The 24962-nt window shown below is 44.8% G+C and overlaps 1 long non-coding RNA gene across 1 annotated transcript; it reads right to left on the bottom strand.

The window, feature by feature from the left end:
* Positions 1–2710: 2710 nt before the first annotated feature.
* Positions 2711–8767, bottom strand: LOC112441875 (uncharacterized). The gene is made up of 3 exons (XR_003029835.2): positions 8468–8767; positions 4396–4508; positions 2711–3897 (listed from the first exon to the last, which is right to left on the bottom strand). It is a non-coding gene; the product is annotated as an uncharacterized lncRNA (long non-coding RNA).
* Positions 8768–24962: the final 16195 nt, after the last annotated feature.

Here is a 24962-nt window from a genome sequence, read left to right as displayed (position 1 = left end):
CCAGTTGCAACAACCAAAAATGTCCCCAAATGTTCTGGGTGTAGGAGGTGGGCAGATGGAGAGGGCAAACTAGGACCCAGTTGACAACAACCACTGGGTTGGGTGTTAGGGATTTTAGAAAGTAAATAAAATACAGAAGAAACAGAAGACTCTCTTTTACCTAGCATCGGCTTAAAACCGCTTTGAACTCGCCTCAGCCAAGGATGGCGGGCTTTCTCCTCTGCTCCCGCAGCGCGGAAGCGTGGTCCCCCGAGGGGCGCGGAAGGATGCTGTGTCAGGGCAGCGGGGCCGGAGGGACTCCTGCATCTCCCGGGCCGCGCTGTGCGGCTGAAACCCGCACAGGGATTGTCTCCACCGGGTTCCTCTGGGGTCCGTGGAAAATCTCTATCTCTCACACAAATGAATTGCAGAAACCGGTAAGCTTTTCAAGTGCGGAAGAATGGGCTTTGTCTAACCCGAAGTGATTTTCAATGAAAGCGCACATTTACATCGGTCGGGGCGCTCCCCCGGGGTGTGCGGGCCCGGACCCCCGCGCGGGGTGACCCTCCCACCAGGCCTGTGGCCCCGGCCCGCCTGGGGTCATTTTTGATGTGGGCTTGGGGGTCCTGCTCGGAGCGGGCTTCGCCCGGGGCCGCTCGTCCTTACAGAAAATGTTAACAAGCGCGCACACTGAGGACGGGGGTCTCCCGCAGCGACCCTGACCCGAGGCCACAGATTCGGTAGTGAGTTTATGGCTTCATAGCATGGTTTTAATTTAGTCACCTCAAAGATTTGTATTGCTCAGACTTGCACACCGCCCGCCCCCGCCCCTCCCTGGAGCGCCCCTCGCCGCCCGCGGCCCCCAGAGGAAGCTGCTCTTGTAAAGAGCGCGGAGGCCACTGGGGAAGCTAATGAGCAGCAAACACAGAGCGCAGAGGCAGGTTTTTTTTTTTTCCTCCTTCAAAAGGCAGCTCAGAGGGCTGCTTTCTTACCAAGTCTCCACAATACCCGCTGCCCTGTCCCCGCCGCCACGTTATTTCCTATTTATTAGGCTTGTAGTCAGTCGGAGCAGCTTTTCATCTGCACGCTGACCACAGGAAATTTAGATAGCTCTGAAAAAGAAAAGACTGAGCTCTGAGAAAGACTGGACCTTTTCTGCAGATGCCTCACGGTGGGCTGACTTGCTTCACACAGTAGACTGTGCTCAAGCTGACGGGGCTCTTCTTATTTACGTTTTGGTGATGGGCTAACTCTTGGCCGTGGGGTCTTTCCTGGGGGGTCTGGGTGTTCAGCACAACCCCTGGGCTTTACTCACTGGGTGTTATAGCAACTCGCACTCTTAACATGACAACCAAGAACATCTCCAGAGGTTGCCAAGTGTTCCCTGGGGGCAGTATTACCCCCTGATTGTTTAATCGCTGAGTCAGGTCTGATTCTTTGTGACCCCATGGACTGTAGCCCGCCAGACTCCGCTGTCTGTGGGATTCTCCAGGCAAGAACACTGGAGTGAGTTGCCATTTCCTTCTCCAACCATTGATTTAATGTCACAGGGAGTAACTGTTTGTCATTTTATTATATTCTGGAATTGTAAGACTGCTGAAATTTACTACTAGAAACCGTGGGCACAGAATCAGATGGCTTGGCTTTCTTCCAAAAGAAAATGTTCCTCCCTTTTTTTTTAAGATTTCAATTTTATTGATCATTAGTTTTTCAAGGACAAGTGTCATAGATTTTGCCAACTTTTCATTTTCTTTAGGAAAGGAAGACTCATATACGTAATTTTTTTTTTAATTTTGCCAAATATCTTGATAGAGATGAAATGGAGAGAAACCTGTTCAGTCAGAAGCCAGGGTGTTTCATTTTTCATGAGCGTTTTCAGGGTAAGTGGATTTTTTTCATAGTCGAGAAGAATGTGATTTTCTCTCTAGCACTTGCCTGCTGCTCCCTTCATGACACCTTCCCATTTTTCCTGACCGAGTCCAGATCCTCTGTGCTGCCACGTGTGCCAGGGAAGCTGGGCTGTGAGATAAGGTGAATCCATTTTCAATCCTTCACTTGTGACTAAATAACAGGGATCTGAGGGGCTTAGGATTTTAGTAAGGAAATATTGCTAGGCCAACAACCGACAAGTTACACCACATAGAGCTCTTCAAAATTGAATCAATTCATGTGGTCTTTATACCTGTAGTACACAAGGTATATTTTAAGAAATGTTTTTAACTAAGTGCATTTTAATTTTATGAAAACTATAAATAAAAAAATAAAACTATAGCTATAATTGCAACTGAGTACTCTGATTTTTTTCAAGTTATCAATTAAAATAGAGTTTTCCCGTTGCATTTTAGCTTGATCCTTGACACATGAACTTTAAATAAGGGCCATTTGCTAGAATCTACAAGGAGAACTCTGGTGGAAAGAAGAGGACTTGATATGGGACAAGTGAAATATCACAAAGACAGACAAATAAAGAATCAAAAGACATAGTTATGCTTAAAAATACAATGATATTTTTGCATTCATCATTGCATTTTACAGGATACTGTTATTATTGTACAATGTGTTCAGTTGCTAAGTTGTGTCCAACTCTTTGTGACCACCAGGACTGCCGTCCACCAGGTTCCTCTGTCCACTCGATTTTCCAGGCAAGAACACTGGAATGGGATGCCATTTCTTACTCCAAAGGATCTTCCTGACCCAGGGATCAAATCCACGTTTCCTACATGGAGGGCAGATTCTTTACCATTGAGCTATCAGGGAAGCCATTATACATGATAAATCACAATAGAGTATAAAAAACTTAAATAATAAGATCCCAGTGAACAATAAGCAGATGGTGTTTAATTATATATTATTGATTGATTGATTGTTAGTGGGAGCAGAGGTGGGGTGCAGAGTATGAATTTTGTGGTGCATTAGGTGAAACAAAGTAAGATGGATTTCTCAGTACTGAGTAGTGCTGGAGAGACTCTTCAGGATAGCGGTCAGAAGTGAATGTCTGTCTCTGCAAAACCTCTCTTGCTGTGCAGATTTAGAAAGGAAAGCAAGTTTTTGCTTGCAGGCATTATGTAACTGGCCACAGCAACTGGAGGGATTTTATTGCCTGGATCTGTGAGGTGCCAAACATGAACAGAAACTGCAGAACTGTAACAGTGGTATTGAAGATCAATTAAAACACTGAACTGAAAAAGACTGACTTTGGAGTGAGTGTGGAGACAGGGATCATCTCTAATTAGAGCAGCAATTCCGAAGTAAATTACCACCCAGGTGAATTGTTTGGGCTTCACACGGGGTATAGATCAGAGTAAGAGCAGAAGATGGGCAGAGAGTGTCAACAGAAGACAATCGTCAGAAGGATCGGGAGCAGGAAAATTGCACTAATTGCTCCTGACTACAATTCTCATTAATAATCAGGTGAGAATAAATGGAAACTAATACAGAAAAACATTGCTGTTAAATTTTCATACTATTTATAGATAGTGGGCTTCCCTCATAGCTTAGTCGGTAAAGAGTCTGACTGCAATGCAGGAGACCTGGGTTCCATCCCTGGGTTGGGAAGATCCCCTAGAGAAGGAAATGGCTCCCCACTCTGGTATTCTTGCCTGGAGAATCCCATGGACAGAGCTGCTTGGCGGGCTACAGTCTATGGGGGTTGCAAGAGTCGGACACGACTGAGCGACTAAGCACACAGCACAGCACTTGTAGATAGTAGATATGTTTATGCATAGGTTAAACTGTTTAGTAAACTGGGCATATTATTTCATAGTCTAGGCTTTTTTCTGCCTGACTAGTTGTTGTATTAGCTTTATGTCATTGAATGCTTGAAGAATAGCTTTGAAGCATCGAAGATGCTTAAGACGGTAAGATGATGGATCTGAGTAACAGCTTTTGACAGAATTTTGATGCTCACAGTTGAAGACCCTGTAAAACAGCAGAATTGAAAGTAGCCTATTAGTTGGACATGTGTGCATACACATTAGCTCAGTACTAATGTGAATTAGGTCAGGCAATACTATCTTGCCTCATTGCTACACTATCCTGTTATCCACATGCCAAGTCACTTCAGTCGCGTCGACTCTTTGTGACCTTATGGACCATAGCCCGCCAGGCTCCTCTGTCCAGGGGATTCTCCAGGCATGAATACTGGAGTGGGTTGCCAAGTCCTCATCCGGTGGATCTTCCTGACCCAGGGATCGAACCCATGTCTCCTACATCTCCTGCTCTGGCAGGCCACTTCTTTACCACTAGTGCCACCTGGGAAGCCCCTGTTATCCACATAATATTGCAAAGAGGCCCTTGGAATACCCTTTCCATGAAAGGGAAGAACTCGTTCAAAGAATGTTTACTACAGACAGTTTATATATTCTGCTGACAATTACTTGCAGTACTGCCATCCATGCATCCGTCTAATATACACACCTGCACACAAACACATACAATACAGGAGGCAGGGCCCTGGCTTGCTGTGTAAGACGTGAACAAAGCTCCAGCCCCTTTCCTCGAGAAGTTCTCAGTCTGGTGAGGTATGGTCCCTGAGGAGGGATTTGAGAGCAGACAACGAGAAGGTCATTAAGAGTTTTAGGCAGACAGCGACATAATCTGATTTACACTTTTTAAATCTCCTAGGACTCTGCAGACAGTGTCTTGTAGGGAATCTAGAATGAAAGTGAAAGAAACAGTTGGATGCCGTTGCTGTGGGCAACATGAGAAAGGATGGTGCCTGAAAATAAGGACTGGCAGAGTGAGGCGGAGGGAAGGGGCAGGCCGCAAATGCAGTGTGGACTTGACGTCCCCACCTTGACCATGGCGGTGGGCATGGCGTGGGAGTGAGATGTAAAGGTAGAAAGGTTCAAATTTGGAACATTCTTTGTAAAAAAAAAAAAAAAATTAAAAATCTAATTCATGGCACTTTAATACGGGAACCAAACCAGAAGAATTCGTTGGTTAAAGGGATGAGAGGATTTTTGAATTTCGAATTAAAGGATAGATGTGATACTGAAACCGGGGAACAGGATGAATCCCAGCGCTGAATAGAGATAAACTGCTTAGGAATCACTGGACTGCGGCTGGGATGACGGTGATCATCAGAGTTGGTTAAGCTAACTTCTCTCTTTTTCATCACCCACAACAAATTTTGGACAATTACCACCCCCGATATATTTTGAAACAAACAGGTACTTCCGTTCTTCAAGCTCCCTCAGATGCAGGGATTGCAATGTGGACTTAGGAATCACCCTCCTGTTGGGTAGGCTCCCAGAAAACATGCTTCTTGCCGGATAGAAGAGCTGGAGGAGGCCTCTCTCCCTCCCTCTTTCCTCTGCTCTTCCTTAAATCCCCCTTTGCCTTCCACCCATGACATCTGATGTGTGAGCCAGGAATCATCTGCTTGAGTGATGTGTCTCATTGTCTCTACTCAAGCTGCCATGACTCTTGCGTGTGTGCTAAGTCACATCAGTCATGTCTGACTCTTTGCGACCCCATGGACTGTAGCCCACCAGGCTCCTCTGTCCTTAGGATTCTCCAGGCAAGAATACTAGAGTGGGTTTGCCATGCCCTCCTCCAGGGGATCTTCCCGACCCATGGATCAAACCTGAATCTCATTACATCTCCTGCGTCGCAGGCAGATTCTTTACCACTAGCGCCACCTCGGAAGCCTGCCATGAGCCTTGCTTGGGTCCATAAAACATGATGAATACGAAGCACCATTTCTAGGTGGCAGCGTTAAGAAGCCCCACAAGATTATGAAATGCCAATCCAGGATTTTGATAAATCAACTCCAGTCTTCTTGTTAAGAAAGCAATCAATACCTTCATGCTTGAAACGACAGTGGGTAGGATTTTCTGTCATAAATTAATCCTTGCTGGTAGGGGATAGTACATTCAAGTGTCAATTTAGGCTAAAAAAGAATAATAACAATAAGTGGAGGGCAGGTTAGCCATGGATATAGTTGTATGAATCCAACTTAACTGAAATCTTAATCAATAGCATATGACATGATAAACTAGATTTTTTTTAAAGTTGTTCTTGGTTTAGAATCTCTTTTTGACAAACAACAGCTTGGCATAATGGAATAGGTCTGCCAAACGCAAACTTAATCCAAAACCCGCTCCTCTCTATTTTAGCTTTGTGACTGTTGGCAAAGTTACTAACCTTTTTATGCTTACCTAAGGTGGTTGTGTCCGACTCTTTGTGACCCCTTGACTATATAGTTCATGGAATTCTCCAGGCCAGAATACCAGAGTGGGTAGCCTTTGCCTTCTCCAGGGAATCTTCCCAACCCAGGAATCGAACCGGGGTCTCCTGCATTGCAGGTGGATTCTTTACCAACTGAGCCACCAGGGAAGGTGGTTGTGAGAATGAAGTGAGAGCGCCTAGGTACAACATGTGATGCATGAACTTTGAATGCGTTGAAGCATCAAATTTCTCATGACAAATCCACAGGCTTGACGTGAAAATCAAATGATGTAACACGTATATTAAATGTCTAGCAGAGAGAAAGTTCTCAAAGAATACCCAACACCTCACCTCTAGATCAATAACAGAGCTAAACTGCTTTCATATAAAATGTCTGGTGGAAATGAAATACACAGTAAAATTAAGTGTCCATTTCTATAAGATGACGAGACAACTTGGAAGTGTTGGAATCTACCTGGTTTGAAGGTCTTTGAGGTCAGGAACTGAACGTAAAAATGAGGAGGCTCTAGAGAGCTAGGGGCTTCCAAGGTGGCTCCTGTGCGTAAAGAGTCCTCCTGCCGTGCAGGAGACGCAGGATATGCAGGTTTCATCCCTGGGCAGGGAAGACCATCTGGAGGAGGACATGGCCACCCACTCCAGTATTCGTGCCTGGGAAATCCCAGGGACAGAGGAGCCTGGTGGGCTCCCGTCCATGAGGTCGAAAAAGTCAGACAAAGCTGAAAGACCAAGCACACACTTAGAGAACGAGACATTCAGTGTCCACTGGAATTAACATTTGAATAAATGTCAGATGGAGGAGGAAAGCTCTAGGTATCCCTTCTAGAGACTCAAGAAGCCTGGCTGTCTGTCTAGCTAATCTTTTTGTTATGGCTCAGAAGTTTGTGCTTACCCAGCTAAGCCTCACCTCGGGTCCCCCCTTCTTGGAGTGCTTTCTGACTTGCGTTCCTGGCCTTGGATCATTAACCCTGGAGCTGTTACAGCCCCAGACCCTGGCGGCTCTGTCTCTAACCACGGCGCGGTGACCCGGCCAGGAGCCTCGGGAACCGCTTTTGTTGCTCTGAATAGCTCTGCCCTCTTGCTTGTTTGTCCCTATAAACTTTGAGCACCAGTAACGTGTGACTTCTGAGCAGCAGCATTAAGATCCGGGGTTTGGTTCACAGAGTTTCCTTTCCCATGGCAGGCGATCCTGGAGGCAGAACCATATCTGATCGCTGAGTAGACTGCAATGGCAGAGAGAGAAAGATCCCCCTGCCAACCCTCGCAGTCGGAGCAAGAAGCAAACTTGGTTCTTCTAAGTCCCTGTGACGTTGAGGCCGTTGGTACCCACTGCCTAGCTTACCCTACCCAGATGAAAACCTTCATGAAAGGAAGCTCTCTACCCTTGATTAAAGCACTCAGATCTGCAGATCCAGACTAGTTATCTCAGGAGAGCTCACTGAAGATGCCTTATGTGCTTAGTCATTCAGTCATGTCTGACTCTTTGCCACCCCATGGACTGTAGCCCACCAGGCCCCACTGTCCATGGGAGTCTCCAGGTAAGAACACTGGAGTGGGTTGCCATTCCCTTCTCCAGGGGATCTTCCCAACCCAGGGATCGAACCCACGTCTCTTGCATTGAGGGCAGATTCTTCACTGTCTGAGCCACCAGGGAAGCCCAAAGCTCCCCTACTGAATTCAAATTCTTCAATAACAAAGTACGTTTCTGAAGTCCAGGTGGAAGAGTCAGCATATCTGGAGATATTTTAGCATCTTTTATTTGATGTGTTATGCTCAAGGACCCAAAGGAAGGGTGTATTAGTTAGGATTCTAAAGAAAGAAAAAAATGTACCTTTTTCAATGTCTCTGTTTTGCAACATATGAAACAGCAGCTTTACTTGGTAGCAATATGGGTTCATGGCCAACTTGAATTAGCACCAGGTTCATGAAAATACTAATTTGAAAAGCTATATGCAGCCCAATGTTCATAGCGCATTATTTACAGCAGTCAAAATATGTAAACAGCCTAAGTGTCCATGGATGGATGAATGGATGAAAAGATGAGGTTATGTATACAACTGAATGCTGCTCAGCCATAAAAAATACAGTCCCACCGTTTGGCACAACATGGATGGACCTTGAGAGTATTGTGCTAAGTGAAATAAGTCAGAAAGGCAAATACGATATGATTTCACTTACAAGCCACAGACAGAGAAAGGGAAGGAGGGGGGAGGGGGAGGGGGTGGAGAGAGGAAGTGGGGAGATAGAGAACAAGAGAGGGAGGGAGGGAGGGATGAGAGAGAGAGAGAAATTGGCTTACACGATCGCAGAGTCTGAGAAGTCCCCGTAACCCGCCATCTGCAAGCTGGAGGCCCAGGAGAGTGGGTGGTGCAATCCAGTCTGAGCCCACAGGCCTGGGAACCAAGGAAAATCCCATTATGGAAACCCCAGCCCGGGGGCAGAGGAGATGTCCCAGTTCAACAGTGAAGCAAAGAAGGGGAGCGCTCCCACTTCCTCTGTCCGTCGTTCTAGTCGGCCCTCAGGACTGGATGAGCCTCCCACACACATGCTAGGGCAGGGCATCAACTTTACTGAGACACCCACTCAGTGCTAATGTCAGCTGTCATCCTCCCAGACACACCCAGAAATCGTGTTTCCTCTGGCACCCCAAGGCTGGTCGAGTTGACACATAAAACTGGCTGTCACCAAGAGGAACATAAAACAAGGCTACGAATCAAATGAAGAAGTGAAATGTCAGTGGCTTGGTCGTGTCCAGCTCTTGGCGACCCCATGGACTGTAGCCCACCAGGCTCCTCTGTCTATGGGATTCCCCAGGCAAGAATACTGGAGTGGGTTGCCATTCCCTTCTCCAGGGGATCTTCCCCACCCAGGGATGGAACCTGGGTCTCCTGTATTATAGGCAGATTCTTTACCATCTGAGCCACCAGAGACTCGGTGGTAAAGAACCCGCCTGCCAATGCAAGAGCATGGGTTTGATCCCTGAACCAGGAAGATCCCCTGACGGAGGGCATGGCAACCCACTCCAGTATTCTTGCCTGGGGAATCCCACGGACAGAGGGGCCTGGTTGGCTACAGTCCATGGGGTAACAAAAGAGTTGGAAACAACTTAGAGGCTAAACAAGAACAAAAGAATCAGAGCCCCAGTAAAGCAGGGGAGAGGTTCTTTCTGGACTTACGCCCTTGCCTCCTGTCTGAGAGAAGCTGAGAGCTGTCCTTTAAAGCATGGCTCCTACCATCTCTTCAGTACTATCGATTTCGAACTTAGGAAGTCATACAGTGGAAAAGCAACTGACTTTTCTTCCTCATTTCTTTCTTTATTCACTTTCAAGTCAGATAATTGGAGTGTTTTCTTTGTAAGTTTGGGAGGAAGGACGTTCAAGTGGGCCAGCTAGCTCTCTGCACCTCTAATGGGTTAGGAGCTGTGCGTGTGGTTGAAGAACTCCACGGACTGGGCCCTTGGCACCCGATGGAATGTACCCACATTTTCTGACCCTTCAAAGCTCTCAGTACTTTTTCTCCAAAGCTACCATATCTGAAAAACAAAGCTTGCTTCATTTAGAAACTATATCACTTATGGGTTATTTAACCCATCCGAGATAGCATCTAGACAATGATGGAAAAAAAAAGATGTGCTGTACGGAGTCAACTCAGGCACAAAGAATGTAGTAGCTTTAATGCTGTTGTTCGGTTGCTCAGTCGTGTCCGACTTTGGGACCCCATGGACTGCAACTTAAATGAGGCAACTGCATTTGTAAAGTTAAAATCAAACCAACATGTTGAACTGTGTGTGTGTAAAACATTGAATATATCCATGAGCTTCTTAGGAGACATTTCTCTTGAAATTCCTTTCCAGTGGTTAAATAAAAATTAATCTAAGGTTTAAAAAAAAAAGCATAGCAAGACCATAGGTTTGATAGTTATTTTATTTTGAATTTTTTTCTTGCTGGTTTTTTGTTTATTTTGCTTTGCTCCCCACAGCATGTGTGATTTAGTTCCTCTACCAGGGATCAAACCCCTGCCCTCTACAGTGGAAGCTCGGAGTCCTAACCCCTGGAGCACCAGGTCAGTCCCTTCTTACTGTTTTAATCACAGATGGAGTGTAGTATTTTTAACGGAGTGAAACGGAGAGTGTTCTCTATCAAGCTGTACCTTTTGGTTCTTGCTCATTCCTAGCATCTTTGGGGATACGTATAGAGTATGATGATATTCCAAAATAAAGAAACTCTGAATGTCCTAAGTCTTGGTCAAGAGACAATAACTCCCTGAGCATAGGGCAAGCCCACCCACCGCTAGGTCAGCCCTTCTAGGAACGTCTCTTGTCACCCCTCAGATGGTAGGGCCCCCATAATTCCACACTGACCTTCAAGAAGCCGGTGAGGGGAAATGGAAAGCACAGGGTACCTGTTGATTCAGACACAAACAAATAAGCAAAATTTTCAACCAAACTCAGGAGGAGAGAACGTGGGCACATCACAGACCTTAAGTCTCATCAGAATTTAATAAATGCAGTGCCTCAAATATTTGAGGCTGGTGAGATAAGAAATGAGCTATTCCTGAAGACCTTCATATTGAATAATCTAGTATCAATTCTCGTGGAGAAGGCAATGGCACTCCACTCCAGTACTCTTGCCTGGAAAATCCCATGGACAGAGGAGCCTGGTAGGCTGCAGTCCATGGGGTCTCGAAGAGTCGGACACGACTGAGCGACTTCACTTTGACTTTTCACTTTCATGCATTGGAGGAGGAAATGGCAACCCACTCCAGTGTTCTTGCCTGGAGAATCCCATGGACAGAGGAGCCTGGTGGGCTGCCGTCTATGGGGTCGCACAGAGTCGGACACGACTGAAGCAACTTAGCAGCAGCAGCAGCAGCAGTATCAATTCTCGGTTTTTATCTTTCTCTGTAACACTCAATAGGGTTGATCCCTCCCTGCTTCTTTCTGTTTTCTTCATATTTGGCTGCCTCGCGCTCTTTATCGCATCAGGCAGGATCTTTGTTGTGGAGTGTGAGCTTAGATGACCCATGGGATGTGTCTTGGTTCCCCACCCAGGGATGGAACCCGTGTGCCCTGCATTGCAAGGCGATTCGTAACCGCTGGACCACCAGGGAAGCCCCAATCGCTCCCTACTTCTTGGAAGGCTTTCTGTGCTTGACTTCCAGGACGTCAGGCTTTTCATTTTTACTGGGTGCTCCTATTTTGGTCTCTTGCTGATTCAGCTCAATTCTCCAGCCTCTAAAGTTGAAGATACACCACCATTCAGTACTTGGACTTCTCCAAGCCTCACACTTCCTAGTGAGCCCCCTGCACAACACTACTTGTACTCTGATGATTCTGGAACATCTCTAACCTCTTTGTGAGCTCCAGACTTTTGCATCACAAAATTACATAATTTAATTCTCTCTGACAACACTCTTCTCTCTGTTATGAGACCACCACTGAGGTCAAAATCTCAGGAATACATCTTTACTCATTTCTTGGCCTTATACCCCACATGCACTGTATCAAATCTTATCAGCGTGCCCTTTAAAATATTTTAGAGCTGAATTATTTATTACCACCTCCAGTGCTGTTACCCTTACCAAGTTGGAATCCACTCTGGACCCCTTATGATCCGTTTTCTACTTAGCAACTAGTCTGAGCTTTTAAAATGTTAAATTTCCTGCTTCCAAATGTACACCCTTGCTAAAAACCCTACAATAACTTCTCATCGCATTGAGAATGAAATCCAAGGTGCTTCCTCCCTACGAGTCTCCTGTGATTTGAGCCCCTGGCTCTCTCTCCAGGCTCGTCTTCGTGGCCCCTTCACTGACTCGGGCCACCTGACCTGCACATGTTCTCTGAGGAGGGGGGCAATCCTGCGTCACTGTTCATTTGTCTGTTTTTTTATTGCAGTATAGTTGCTTCACAGGGTGTTTCTTCTGTACAACAAAGTGAATTCATTGTTGGTAGAAATATACCGCCCCCCTTTTTGGATTGCCTTCCCATTTAGGTCACTACAGAGTACTGAGTAGAATTCCCTGATCTATACAGAAGGTTGTCACTGCTTATCTATTTTATGCATAGGATCAATAGTATATATGTGTGTGTGTGTATATACACATATCTGCATCAATGCAGATCTCCCAATCCATCCCATTCAACCCCGTTCCCCTTCCCATATGTCTGTTCTCTACATTTATGTCTCCATTTGTACTTTCCAAATAAGATCATCTATTCCATTTTACTAGATTCCACATATAGGTATTAATATCCTATATATTTTTTCCCTTTAAGATTTACTTCACTCTATCTGACAGTCTCTAGGTCCATCCACATCTCCACAAATGTCACAATTTTGTTTCTATTTATGGCTGAGTATTATTCCATTCTATATATGTACCAGATCTACTTTATCCAGTCCTGTTGATGGATATTTATGTTGCTTCTACATCCTTGCTATTATAATCATGTTCCTGTCTTCTTAAATTTGCTTATTTCTCTCCTCAAATGTTCTTCTCCAAGAAGGCCTCAAGCTCACTTCTTCAGTTCCTTTATTGTTTCTTCAAATTATCACTCGCAGAGAGTCTAGAGCTGTGTTTCCAGTTCTATACTCTATTCCCTGTTGATCCTTCTCTCCCCTGCATTGTGCCATTTTTCTTCATAGTCGCCAAAATCCAGAACAAAAAAATATATAAAGCTGTGATTTTCAAGAAGTTAGACATCAGGTAATAAGGGAAAAACCCTGGAAGATAGAAGACAAACAAAGTCAGATATACCAGTGCCTCAGAGTACTACCAGCTGCATGGCGCCGGAGCGACTGACGAGATATCCCACACGCAAGGGTGAAGGAGAAGGCCCAGCAAGACACTTCAGTTCAGTCACTCAGTCGTGTCCGACTCTTTGCGACCCCATGAATCACAGCACGCCAGGCCTCCCTGTCCATCACCAACTCCCGGACTCTACCTAAACTCACGTTCATCGACTCGGTGATGCCATCCAGCCATCTCATCCTCTGTCATCCCCTTCTGCTCCTGCCCCCAATCCCTCCCAGCATCAGAGTCTTTTCCAATGAGTCAACTCTTTGCATGAGGTGGCCAAAGTATTGGAGTTTCAGCTTCAGCATCAGTCCTAACAATGAACACCCAGGACTGATCTCCTTTAGAATGGACTGGTTGGATCTCCTTGCAGTCCAAGGGACTCTCAAGAGTCTTCTCCAACACCACAGTTCAAAAGCATCAATTCTTCAGCACTCAGCTTTCTTCACAGTTGAACTCTCATATCCATACACGTCCACTGGAAAAACCATAGCCTTGACCAGAAGAACCTTTGTTGGCAAAGTAATGTCTCTGCTTTTCAATATACTATCTAGGTTGGTCATAACTTTCCTTCCAAGGAGTAAGCGTCTTTTAATTTCATGGCTGCAGTCACCAGCTGCAGTGATTTTGGAGCCCCAAAAATAAAGTCTGTCACTGTATCCACTGTTTCCTTATTTATTTCCCATGAAGTGTTGGGACCAGATGGCCATGATCTTAGTTTTCTGAATGTTGCGCTTTAGCCAACTTTTTCACTCTCAACTTTCACTTTCATCAAGAGGCTTTTTAGTTCCTCTTCACTTTCTGCCATAAGGGTGGTGTCATCTGCATATCTGAGGTTATTGATATTTCTCCCAGCAATCTTGATTCCAGCTTGTGCTTCTTCCAGTCCAGCGTTTCTCATGCTGTACTCTGCATACAAGGTAAATAAGCAGGGTGACAATATACAGCCTTGACGTACTCCTTTTCCTATTTGGAACCAGTCTGTTGTTCCATGTCCAGTTCTAACCGTTGCTTCCTGACCTGCATATAGGTTTCTCAAGAGGCAGGTCAGGTGGTCTGGTATTCCCATCTCTTTCAGAATTTTCCACAGTTTATTGTGATCCACACAGTCAAAGGCTTTGGCATAGTCAATAAAGCAGAAATAGATGTTTTTCCGGAACTCTCTTGCTTTTTCCATGATCCAGCAGGTGTTGGCAATTTGATCTCTGGTTCCTCTGCCTTTTCTAAAACCAGCTTGAACATCTGGAAGTTCACGGTTCATGTATTGCTGAAGCCTGGCTTGGAGAATTTTGAGCATTACTTTACTAGCATGTGAGATGAGTGCAATTGTGCAGTAGTTTGAGCATTCTTTGGCATTGCCTTTCTTTGGGATTGGAATGAAAACTGCCCTTTTCCAGTCCTGTGGCCACTGCTGAGTTTTCCAAATTTGCTGGCATATTAAGTGCAACACTTTTACAGCATCATCTTTAAGGATTTGAAATAGCTCAACTGGAATTCCATCACCTCCACTAGCTTTGTTCGTAGTGATGCTTTCTGAGGCCCACTTGACTTCACATTCCAGGATGTCTGGCTCTAGGTCAGTGATCACACCATTGTGATTATCTGGGTCATGAAGATCTTTTTTGTACAGTTCTGTGTATTCTTGCCACTTCTTCTTAATATCTTCTGCTTCTGTTAGGTCCATACCATTTCTGTCCTTTATCGAGACCATCTTTGCATGAAATGTTCCCTTGGTATCTCTAATTTTCTTGAAGAGATCTCTAGTCTTTCCCATTCTGTTGTTTTCCTCTATTTCTTTGCATTGATCGCTGAGGAAGGCTTTCTTATCTCTTCTTGATATTCTTTGAAACTCTGCATTCAGATGCTTATATCTTTCCTTTTCTCCTTTGCTTTTCACTTCTCTTCTTTTCACAGCTATTTGTAAGGCCTCCTCAGACAGCCATTTTGCCTTTTTGCATTTCTTTTCCATGGGGATGGTCTTGATCCCTGTCTCCTGTACAATGTCACAAACCTCCGTCCATAGTTCATCAGGCACTCTGTCTATCAGATCTTGCCCCTTAAATCTATTTCTGACTTCCACTGTATAATCATAAGGGATTTGATTTAGGTCATTCCTGAATGACTAGTGGCTTTCCCTACTGTCTTCAATTTAAGTCTGAATTTGGCAATAAGGAGTTCATGATCTGAGCCACAGTCAGCTCCCAGTCTTGTTTTGGCTGACTGTATAGAGCTTCTCCATCTTTGGCTGCAAAGAATATGATCAATCTGATTTCGGTGTTTACCATCTGGTGATGTCCATGTGTAGAGTCTTCTCTTGTGTTGTTGGAAGAGGGTGTTTGCTATGACAAGTGCGTTCTCTTGGCAAAACTCTATTAAAACTTGGCAAAACTCTTGCCCTGCTTCATTCTGTACTCCAAGGCCAAAATTGCCTGTTACTCCAGGTGTTTCTTGACTTCCTACTTTTGCGTTGCAGTCCCCTATAATGAAAAGGACATCTTTTGGGGGTGTTAGTTCTAAAAGGTCTTGTAGGTTTTCATAGAACCGTTCAACTTCAGCTTCTTCAGCATTACTGGTTGGGGCATAGGCTTGGATTACCGTTGAATGGTTTGCCTTGGAAACTAACAGAGATCATTCTGTCGTTTTTGAGATTGCATCCAAGTACTGCATTTTGGACTCTTTTGTTGACCATGATGGCTACTCCATTTCTTCTAAGGGATTCCTGCCCACAGTAATAGATATAATGGTCATCTGAGTTAAATTCACCCATTCCAGTCCATTTTAGTTCACTGATTCCTAGAATATTGACGTTCACTAAGAGTGAACTAAATCAGCGAACTAAAATGGACTGGAATGGGTGAATTTAACTCAGATGACCATTATATCTATTACTGTGGGCAGGAATCCCTTAGAAGAAATGGAGTAGCCATCATGGTCAACAAAAGAGTCCAAAATGCAGTACTTGGATGCAATCTCAAAAACGACAGAATGATCTCTGTTAGTTTCCAAGGCAAACCATTCAACGGTAATCCAAGCCTATGCCCCAACCAGTAATGCTGAAGAAGCTGAAGTTGAACGGTTCTATGAAAACCTACAAGACCTTTTAGAACTAACACCCCCAAAAGATGTCCTTTTCATTATAGGGGACTGCAACGCAAAAGTAGGAAGTCAAGAAGAATTGACTCATTGGAAAAGACTCTGATGCTGGGAGGGATTGGGGGCAGAAGGAGAAGAGGACGACAGAGGATGAGATGGCTGGATGGCATCACTGACTCGATGGACGTGAGTCTGGGTGAACTCCGGGAGTTGGTGATGGACAGGCAGGCCTGGCGTGCTGCGACTCATGGGGTCTCAAAGAGTCAGACACGACTGAGTGACTGAACTGAACTGAACTGACTGAATTTGCCTTGATTCATGGACCTAACATTCCAGGTTCCTATGCAGTATTTCTCTTCACAGCATCAGACTTTACTTCCATTACCAGTCACATCCACAACTGGGTATTGTTTTTCCTTTGGCTCCATCCCTTCATTCTTTCTGGAGTCATTTCTCCACTGATCTCCAGTAGCATATTGGTCACTTACCGACCTGGGGAGTTCCTCTTTCAGTATCCTATCATTTTGCCTTTTCATACTGTTCATGGGGTTCTCCAGGCAAGAATACTAAAGTGGTTTGCCATTCCCTTCTCCAGTGGACCACATTCTGTCAGACCTCTCCACCATGACCCGTCTGTCTTGGGTGGCCCCACACAGCATGGCTTAGTTTCATTGAGTTAGACAAGGCTGTGGTCTGTGTGATCAGATTAGCTAGTTTTCTGTGATTGTGGTAGTGGGGCAGCTGCGACGGACCACGCAGGAAGTGCGGCCAAGAGAGGCTACTCCACGCCCAAGGTCAGGGGCAGCGACCTAGAGCACCAGGCTGCAACAGCGCAGGAGCGGCCAAGAGGAGCTACCCCATGCCCGAGGTCAGGGGTGGTGGACGAGAGGAGCAAACTCACGTCCTAGAAGCGGAGGCTGCGCAGGCAGGAGGGCCGAGAGGAGCTACTCCACGTTCAAGGTTAGAAGGGGCGACTCGTCCAAGGTAAGGAGCAGCGGCTGTGCTTTGCTGGAGCAGCTGTGAAGAGATACCCCATGTCCAAGGCAAGAGAAACCCAAGTAAGACGGTAGGTGTTGCTAGAGGGCATCAGAGGGCAGACACACTGAAACCATAATCACAGAAAACTAGCCAATCTGATTACACAGACCACAGCAGGACAGTAGGAGGGGTGAAATTGTGTTTAGAATCAAACTCATTCCCACCAAAGACACTCAGAGGGCTCAAACAAACCTTCTGCGCACCAGGACCCAGAGACTGAAACAGAACTGTGTTTGAGCACCTCCGGAGGATGTACGGGTTAGCAGTGGACTGGCGCAGGGGCAGGGGCTCTGGGTTCAGCAGACCTGGGTATGGCATAAGCCCTCTTGGAGGAGGTCACCATTAACCCCACCATAGAGCCTCCACAACTTACACAGGACTGAGAAACAGACTCTGGGAGGGCACAAAGAGGACCTTGTGGGCACCAGGACCCAGGAGAAAGGAGCAGTGACCCCACAAGAGACTGACCCAGACTTGCCTGCGAGTGTCCAGGAGTCTCTCAGAGGCGTGGGCCAGCCATGGCCTGCTGCAGGGCTGGGGGCACTGAGTGTAGCAGTGCATCATGGGACCTTTTGAAGAAGGTCACCATTATCTTCATCACCTCAACTATAGTTTGAAAGTGAAAGTGAAGTCACTCAGTCGTGTCCGACTCTTTGTGACCCCATGGCCTGTAGCCCACCAGGCTCCTCCCTCCATGGCATTTTCAAGGCAAGAATATTGGAGTGGGTTGCCATTTCCTTCTCCAGGGGATCTTCCTGATGCAGGGATCGAACCCAGGTCTCCCGCATTGCAGGCAGATGCTTGGCCCCAGGTAAATAACAGGGAGGGAACATAGGCCCACCTATCAACAGAAATTTGGATTAAAGATTTACTGAGCATGGCCCCGCCCATCAAAACAAGACCCAGTTTCCCGCTCAGTCTCTCCTTTCAGGAAGCTTCCATAAGCCTCTTATCCTTCTCCTTCTGAGGGCAGACACTGAAAACCACAATTACAGAAAACTAACCAATCTGATCACATGGACCAAAGCCTTGTCTAACTCAATGAAACTATGAGCCATGCTGTGTAGGGCCATCTAAGATGGACGGGTCATGGTGAAGAGTTCTGACAAATGTGGTCCACTGGAGAAGGGAAAGTCAAACCACTTCAGTATTCTTGCCTTGAGAACCCCATGAACAGTGTGAAAAGGCAAAAAGATAGGACACTGAAAGATGAACTCCCCAGGTTGGTGGGTGCCCAATATGCTACTGTCTCCAGTGGAGAAATGACTCCAGAAAGAATGAAGGGACGGAACCAAAGGAAAAACAATACCCAGTTGTGGATGTGACTGGTGACGGAAGTAAAGTCTGATGCTGTGAAGAGAAACACTGCATAGGAACCTGGAATGTTAGGTCCATGAATCAAGGCAAATTGGAAGTGGTCAAACAGGAGATGGCAAGAGTGAACATCAACATTTTAGGAATCAACTAATGAAAAGGGACTGGAGTGGGTGAATTTAACGCAGATGATCACTACATCTACTACTCTGGGCAACAAGAGTAGAAAAAGACATGGAGTGGCCTTGGAAGAAATGGAGTGGCCATCACAGTCAACAACAGAGACCGAAATGCAATATTTGGGTCAGTCTCAGAAACAACAGAATCATCTCTGTTCGTTTCCAAGGCAAACCATTCAATATCACAGTAATCCAAGTCTATGCCTCAACCAGTAATGCTGAAGAAGCTGAAGTTGAATGGTTCTATGAAGACCTACAAGAGCTTCTAGAACTAATGCCCGAAAAAGATGTCCTTTTTATTATAGGGGACTGGAATGCAAAAGTAGGAAATCAAGAAATACCTGGAGTAACATGCAAATTTGGCCTTGGAGTACAGAATGAAGCAGGGAAAAGGCTAATAGAGTTTCACCAAGAGAATGCACTGGTCACAGCAAACACCCTCTTCCAACAACATAAGAGAAGACTCTACACATGGACATCACCAGATGGTCAATACTGAAATCAGTATTGATCATATTCTTTGCAGCCAAAGATGGAGAAGTTCTATACAGTCAGCAAAAACAAGACTGGGAGCTGAATGTGGCTCAGATCAAGAATTCCTTATTGCCAAATTCAGACTTAAATTGAAGAAAGTAGGGAAAACCACTAGACCATTCAGGTATGATCTATATCAAGTCCCTTATGATTATACAGTGGAAGTCAGAAATAGAATCAAGGGATTAGATCTGATAGACAGAGTGCCTGAAGAACTAGGGACAGAGGTTCATGACATTATACAGGAGGCAGGGATCAAGACCATCCCCATGAAAAAGAAATGCAAAAAGGCAAAATTGTTGTCTGAGGAAGCCTTACAGATAGCTGTGAAAAGAAGAGAAGCAAAAGGCAAAAGAGAAAAAGAAAGATATACCCATTTGAATGCAGAGTTTCCAACAGCAGGGAGAGATAAGAAAGCCTTCCTCAGTGATCATCCAAAGAAAAAAATGAAAACAACAGAATGGGAAAGACTAGAGATCTCTTCAAGAAAATTAGAGATACCAAGGGAATATTTCATGCAAAGATGGGCTCTATAAAGGACAGAAATGGTATGGACCTAACAGAAGCAGAAGATATTAAGAAGAAGTGGCAAGAATACACAGAAGAACTGTACAAAAAAAATCTTCATGACCCAGATAATCACGATGGTGTGATCACTTACCTAGAGCCAGACATCCTGGAATTTAAAGTCAAGTGGGCCTTAGGAAGCATCACTATGAACAAAGCTAGTGGAGGTGATGGAATTCCAGTTGAGCTATTTCAAATCCTAAAAGATGATGCTGTGAAAGTGCTGCACTCAATATGCCAGCAAATTTGGAAAACTCGGCAGTGGCCACAGGACTGGAAAAGACCAGTTTTCATTCCAATCCCAAAGAAAGGCAATGCCAAAGAATGCTCAAACTACCGCACAATTGCACTCATCTCACACGCTAGTGAAGTGATGCTCAAAATTCTCCAAGCCAGGCTTCAACTGTACGTGAACTGTGAACTCCCAGATGTTCAAGCTGGATTTAGAAAAGGTAAAGGAACCAGAGATTGAATTGCCAACATCCACTGGATCATTGAAAAAGCAAGAGAGTTCCAGAAAAACATCTACTTCTGCTTTATTGACTAGGCCAAAGCCTTTGACTGTGTGGATCACAACAGACTATTTAAAATTCTTCAAGAGATGGGAATACCAGACCACCTGACCTGCCTCTTGAGAAATCTGTATGCAGGTCAAGAAGCAACAGTTAGAACTGAACATGGAACAACGACTGGTTCCAAATCAGGAAAGGAGTATGTCAAGGCTGTATATTGTCACCCTGCTTATTTAACTTATATGCAGAGTACATCATGAGAAATGCTGGGCCGGATGAAGCACAAGCTGGGATCAAGATTGCTGGGAGAAATATCAGTAACCTCAGATGTGCAGATGAAACCACCCTTATGGCGGAAAGTGAAGAAGAACTAAAGAGTTTCTTGATGAAATTGAAAGAGGAGAGTGAAAAAATTGGCTTAAAGCTCAACATTCAGAAAACTAAGATCATGGCATCTGGTCCCATCACTTCATAGGAAATAGATGGGGAAACAGTGGAAACAGAGGCACATTTTTTTGGAGGGGGTTGGGGGGGGCAGCTCTAAAATCAACACAGATGGTGACTACAGCCATGAAATTAAAAGATTCTTGCTCCTTGGAAGAAAAGTTATGACCAACCTAGACAGCATATAAAAAGCAGCGGCATTACTTTGCCAACAAGTCTGTCTAGTCAAAGCTATGGTTTTTCCAGTGGTCATGTATGGATGTGAGAGTTGGACTATAAAGAAAGCTGAACACCGAAGAATTGATGCTTTTGAACTGTGGTGTTGGAGAAGACTCTTGAGAGTCCCTTGGACTGCAAGGAAATCCAACCAGTCAACCCTAAAGGAAATCAGTGCTGAATATTCATTGGAAGGACTGATGCTGAAGCAGAAACTTCAATCCATTGGCCAATGTGAAGAACTGACTCATTGGAAAAGACCCTGATGCTGGGAAAGATTGAAGGCGGGAGGAGAAGGGGACGACAGAGGATGAGATGGTTGGATGATATCACCGACTCGATGGACATGAATTTGAGTAAACTCTGGAAGTTGGTGATGGACAGGGAGGCCTGGCATGCTGCAGTCCATGGGGTTGCAAAGAGTTGGACACGACTGAGCAACTGAACTGAACTGAACTGACTGACTTGGATGAGACTCCAGTTCATGAGATCAGGACAGAAGATCAGGTGTAGCCTAGAACATTTCCTCTCTTGAGGAGATAGAACTAAGAGTTCGGGGGGATAAACACAACCTGAAATGCATTTGAGAAGGGCATTTATTGTGCTTCTGTTTGATAGAATGTTCTGTATATGTTTGTACATATCCATTTGGTCTAAGGCATATATGTTTCCTTATTAATTTTCTTTCTGGATGACATATCCATTATTGAAAGCATGATATTGAAGTCCCCTATTATTATATTTTGTCTACTTCTTCAAATCTGTTAGTATTTCCTTAATATATTCAGATGTTTTGATGTTGGGTGCACATATATTTTGGGCTCCCCAGGTGGCTCAGTGATAAAGAATTAGCCTGTGGATATAGGAGATACAGGAGATGTGGGTTCCATCTTTGGGTCAGGGAGATCCCCTGGAGAAGGAAATGGCAACCCACTCCAGTATTCGTGCCTGGGAAATCCCATGGACAGAGGAGCCTGGCGGGCCACAGTCCGTGAAGTTGCGAAGACTAGGACACCACTGAGCAGGTGTGCACGCACGTATTTTTTATAATTGTTTTCCTTCTTTTGATGACTTGTCCCTGTATTACTATGTAATGATCTTTCTTGTCTCTGGTTGCAGTTGTTTATCTGACATAAGTTCACCCTGCTCTCTTTTGTTTTCCATTTGGATGGTCTATTTTTTCCTATTGCTTCACTTTGAGCCTGTGTGTGTCCTTAAAGCTAAAGTGAGTCTCTTGTAGGCAGCATATAGTCGGGTCTTGTTTTGTGAGCAATTCAGCCACTCTGTGTCTCCTTCATTGTCATTGAATTTAATCCATTTATATGTAACATAATTAATAGGTAAGTTCTTACTACTGCCATCTTTTTTTCTGACTATTTTGAGGTTCCTTTCTTCCTCTCACTGCTTTTCTTTACAAATAGATGCTTTTCCAGAATGGTATACTTTGATCCCCTTTGCTTTCTCTAATATTTACTATGGATTTTTGCTTTGCTATTGCCCTATACATAAATCATTATATAAATATATGGTTGTTGGTTGTAAGTTGTGTCCAATTCTTTGTGACCCCATGGACTGTAGCCCCCCAGAGCCCTCTCGCCATGGAATTTCCCAGGCAAGAATGCTGGAGTGGATTGCCATTTCTTTCTCCAGGGGATCTTCCTGACTCAGAGATCAAACCTGCATCTCTTGCATTGCAGGTGAATTCTTTACCACTGAGCCACCAGGGAAGCTCACTACAGTCTATTTAAAACTGAAAATGAAAGTGAAAGTAAAGTTGCTTAGTCATGTCTGACTCTTTGCGATCCCATGGACTGTAGCCTACCAGGCTCCTCCATCCATGGGATTCTCCAGGCAAGAGTACTGGAGTGGGTTGCCATTTCCTTCTCCAGGGGATCTTCCCTACCCAGGGATCAAACCCAGGTCTCCTGCATTGCAGGCAAACTCTTTACCATCTCAGCCACCAGGGAGGTGATTATATATTAAGTTTAAAACTGATTACGTATTACTTTCAATTGCATAAGAAAAGTCTGTTTTTTTACTCCCCTGTAGGTGCTTTGGTTTTGATGTCATATTTTTCACCTTTTATTTTTATTTTTGGGGGGGTATAGTTGCATTACTCCCTTGTGTTAGCTTCTGTGACACCACGGAGTGAATCAGCTACATGTGTACATATGTCATAATAAACTGTGGAAAATCCTGAGAGATGGGCATACCAGACCACCTGACCTGCCTCGAGAAACCTATATGCAGGTCAGGAAGCACTGGTTAGAACTGGACATGGAACAACAGACTGGCTCCAAATAGGAAAAGGAGTACCTCAAGGCTGTATATTGTCACTCTGCTTATTTAACTTATATGCAGAGTACATCATGAAAACGCTGGGCTGGAAAAAGCACAAGCGGGAATCAAGATTGCCAGGAGAAATATCAATAACCTCAGATATGCAGATGACATCACCCTTATGGCAGAAAGTGAAGAGGAACTAAAAAGCCTCTTGATGAAAGTCAAAGAGGAGAGTGAAAAAGTTGACTTAAAGCTCAATATTCAGAAAACAAAGATCATGGCATCTGGTCCCATCACTTCATGGGAAATAGATGGGGAAACAGTGGAAACAGTGTCAGATTTTATTTTGGGGGGCTCCAAATTCACTGCAGATGGTGATTGCAGCCATGAAATTAAAAGACGCTTACTCCTTGGAAGGAAAGTTATGACCAACCTAGATAGCATATTCAAAAGCAGAGACATTCATTACTTTGCCAACAAAGGTCCGTCTAGTCAAGGCTATGGTTTTTCCAGTGGTCATGTATGGATGTGAGAGTTGGACTGTGAAGAAAGCTGAGCACCGAAGAATTGACGCTTTTGAACTGTGGTGTTGGAGAAGACTCTTGAGAGTCCCTTGGACTGCAAGGAGATCCAACCAGTCCATTCTGAAGGAGATCAGCCCTGGGATTTCTTTGGAAGGAATGATGCTAAAGCTGAAACTCCAGTACTCTGTCCACCTCATGCGAAGAGTTGACTCATTGGAAAAGACTCTGATGCTGGGAGGGATTGGGGGCAGGAGGAGAAGGGGACGACAGAGGATGAGATGGCTGGATGGCAATACGGACTCGATGGACGTGAGTTTGAGTGAATTCCAGGAGTTGGTGATGAACGGGAGGCCTGATGTGCTGCGATTCATGGAGTCACAGAGCCGGACACGACTGAGCGACTGAACTGAACTGAACTGAACTGATACATATATCCCCTCCCTCTTGGACCTACCTCCCACCCCCTCATCCCACCCCCTCGGTTATCATGGAGCTGAGAGCTGAGCTCCCTGAACGATATAGCAGGTTCCCACTAGCTATCTAGTGGGATTTAGATTACCTGTACTAGATTTTACTTACCTGGCTCCTGAGAAACCTGCGTGCAGGTCAAGAAGCAACAGTTAGAACTTTACGTGGAACAACTGACTGGTTAAAACTTGGGAAAGGTGTACAACAAGGCTTTATAATGTCACCCTGTTTGTTTAACATATGCAGACTACATCATGCAAAATGCCAGCCTGGATAATTCATAAACTGGAATTGAGATTACCAGGAGAAATATCAACAGCCTCAGATATGCAGATGACACCACCCTAATGGCAGAAAGCAAAAAGGAACTAAAAGCCTCTTGTTGAGGGTGATAGAGTGAAAAAGCTGGCTTAACACTCAACATTCAAATTATTAACACTATGCCATCTGGTCTCATCACTTCATGGCAAATAGAAGAGGAGAAGTAGACAGATTTTCTTTTCTTGGGCTCTAAAATCACTGCAGATGGTGACTGCAGCCATGAAATTAAAAGATGCTTGCTCCTTGGAAGGAAAGATGTAACAAACCTAGACAGTGTATTAAAAAGCAGAGACATCACTTTGCCGACAAAGTGATGTCAAAGCTATGGTTTTTCCAGTAGTCATGTATGGATGTGAGAGTTGGACCATAAAGAAGTCTGAGTGCTGAAGAATTGACACTTTTGAATTGTGCTAGAGAAGACTCTTGAGAGTCCCTTGGACAGCGAAGAGATCAAACCAGTCAATCCAAAATGAAATCAACCCTGAATATTCATTGGAAGGACCGAT

Source organism: Bos taurus, chromosome 16 (genome assembly GCF_002263795.3).
Source record: "Bos taurus isolate L1 Dominette 01449 registration number 42190680 breed Hereford chromosome 16, ARS-UCD2.0, whole genome shotgun sequence".
NCBI lineage: Eukaryota > Metazoa > Chordata > Mammalia > Artiodactyla > Bovidae > Bos > Bos taurus.
The sequence above is the reverse complement of the archived record's forward strand: the minus strand, read 5'-3'. Positions and strand labels throughout refer to the sequence as shown.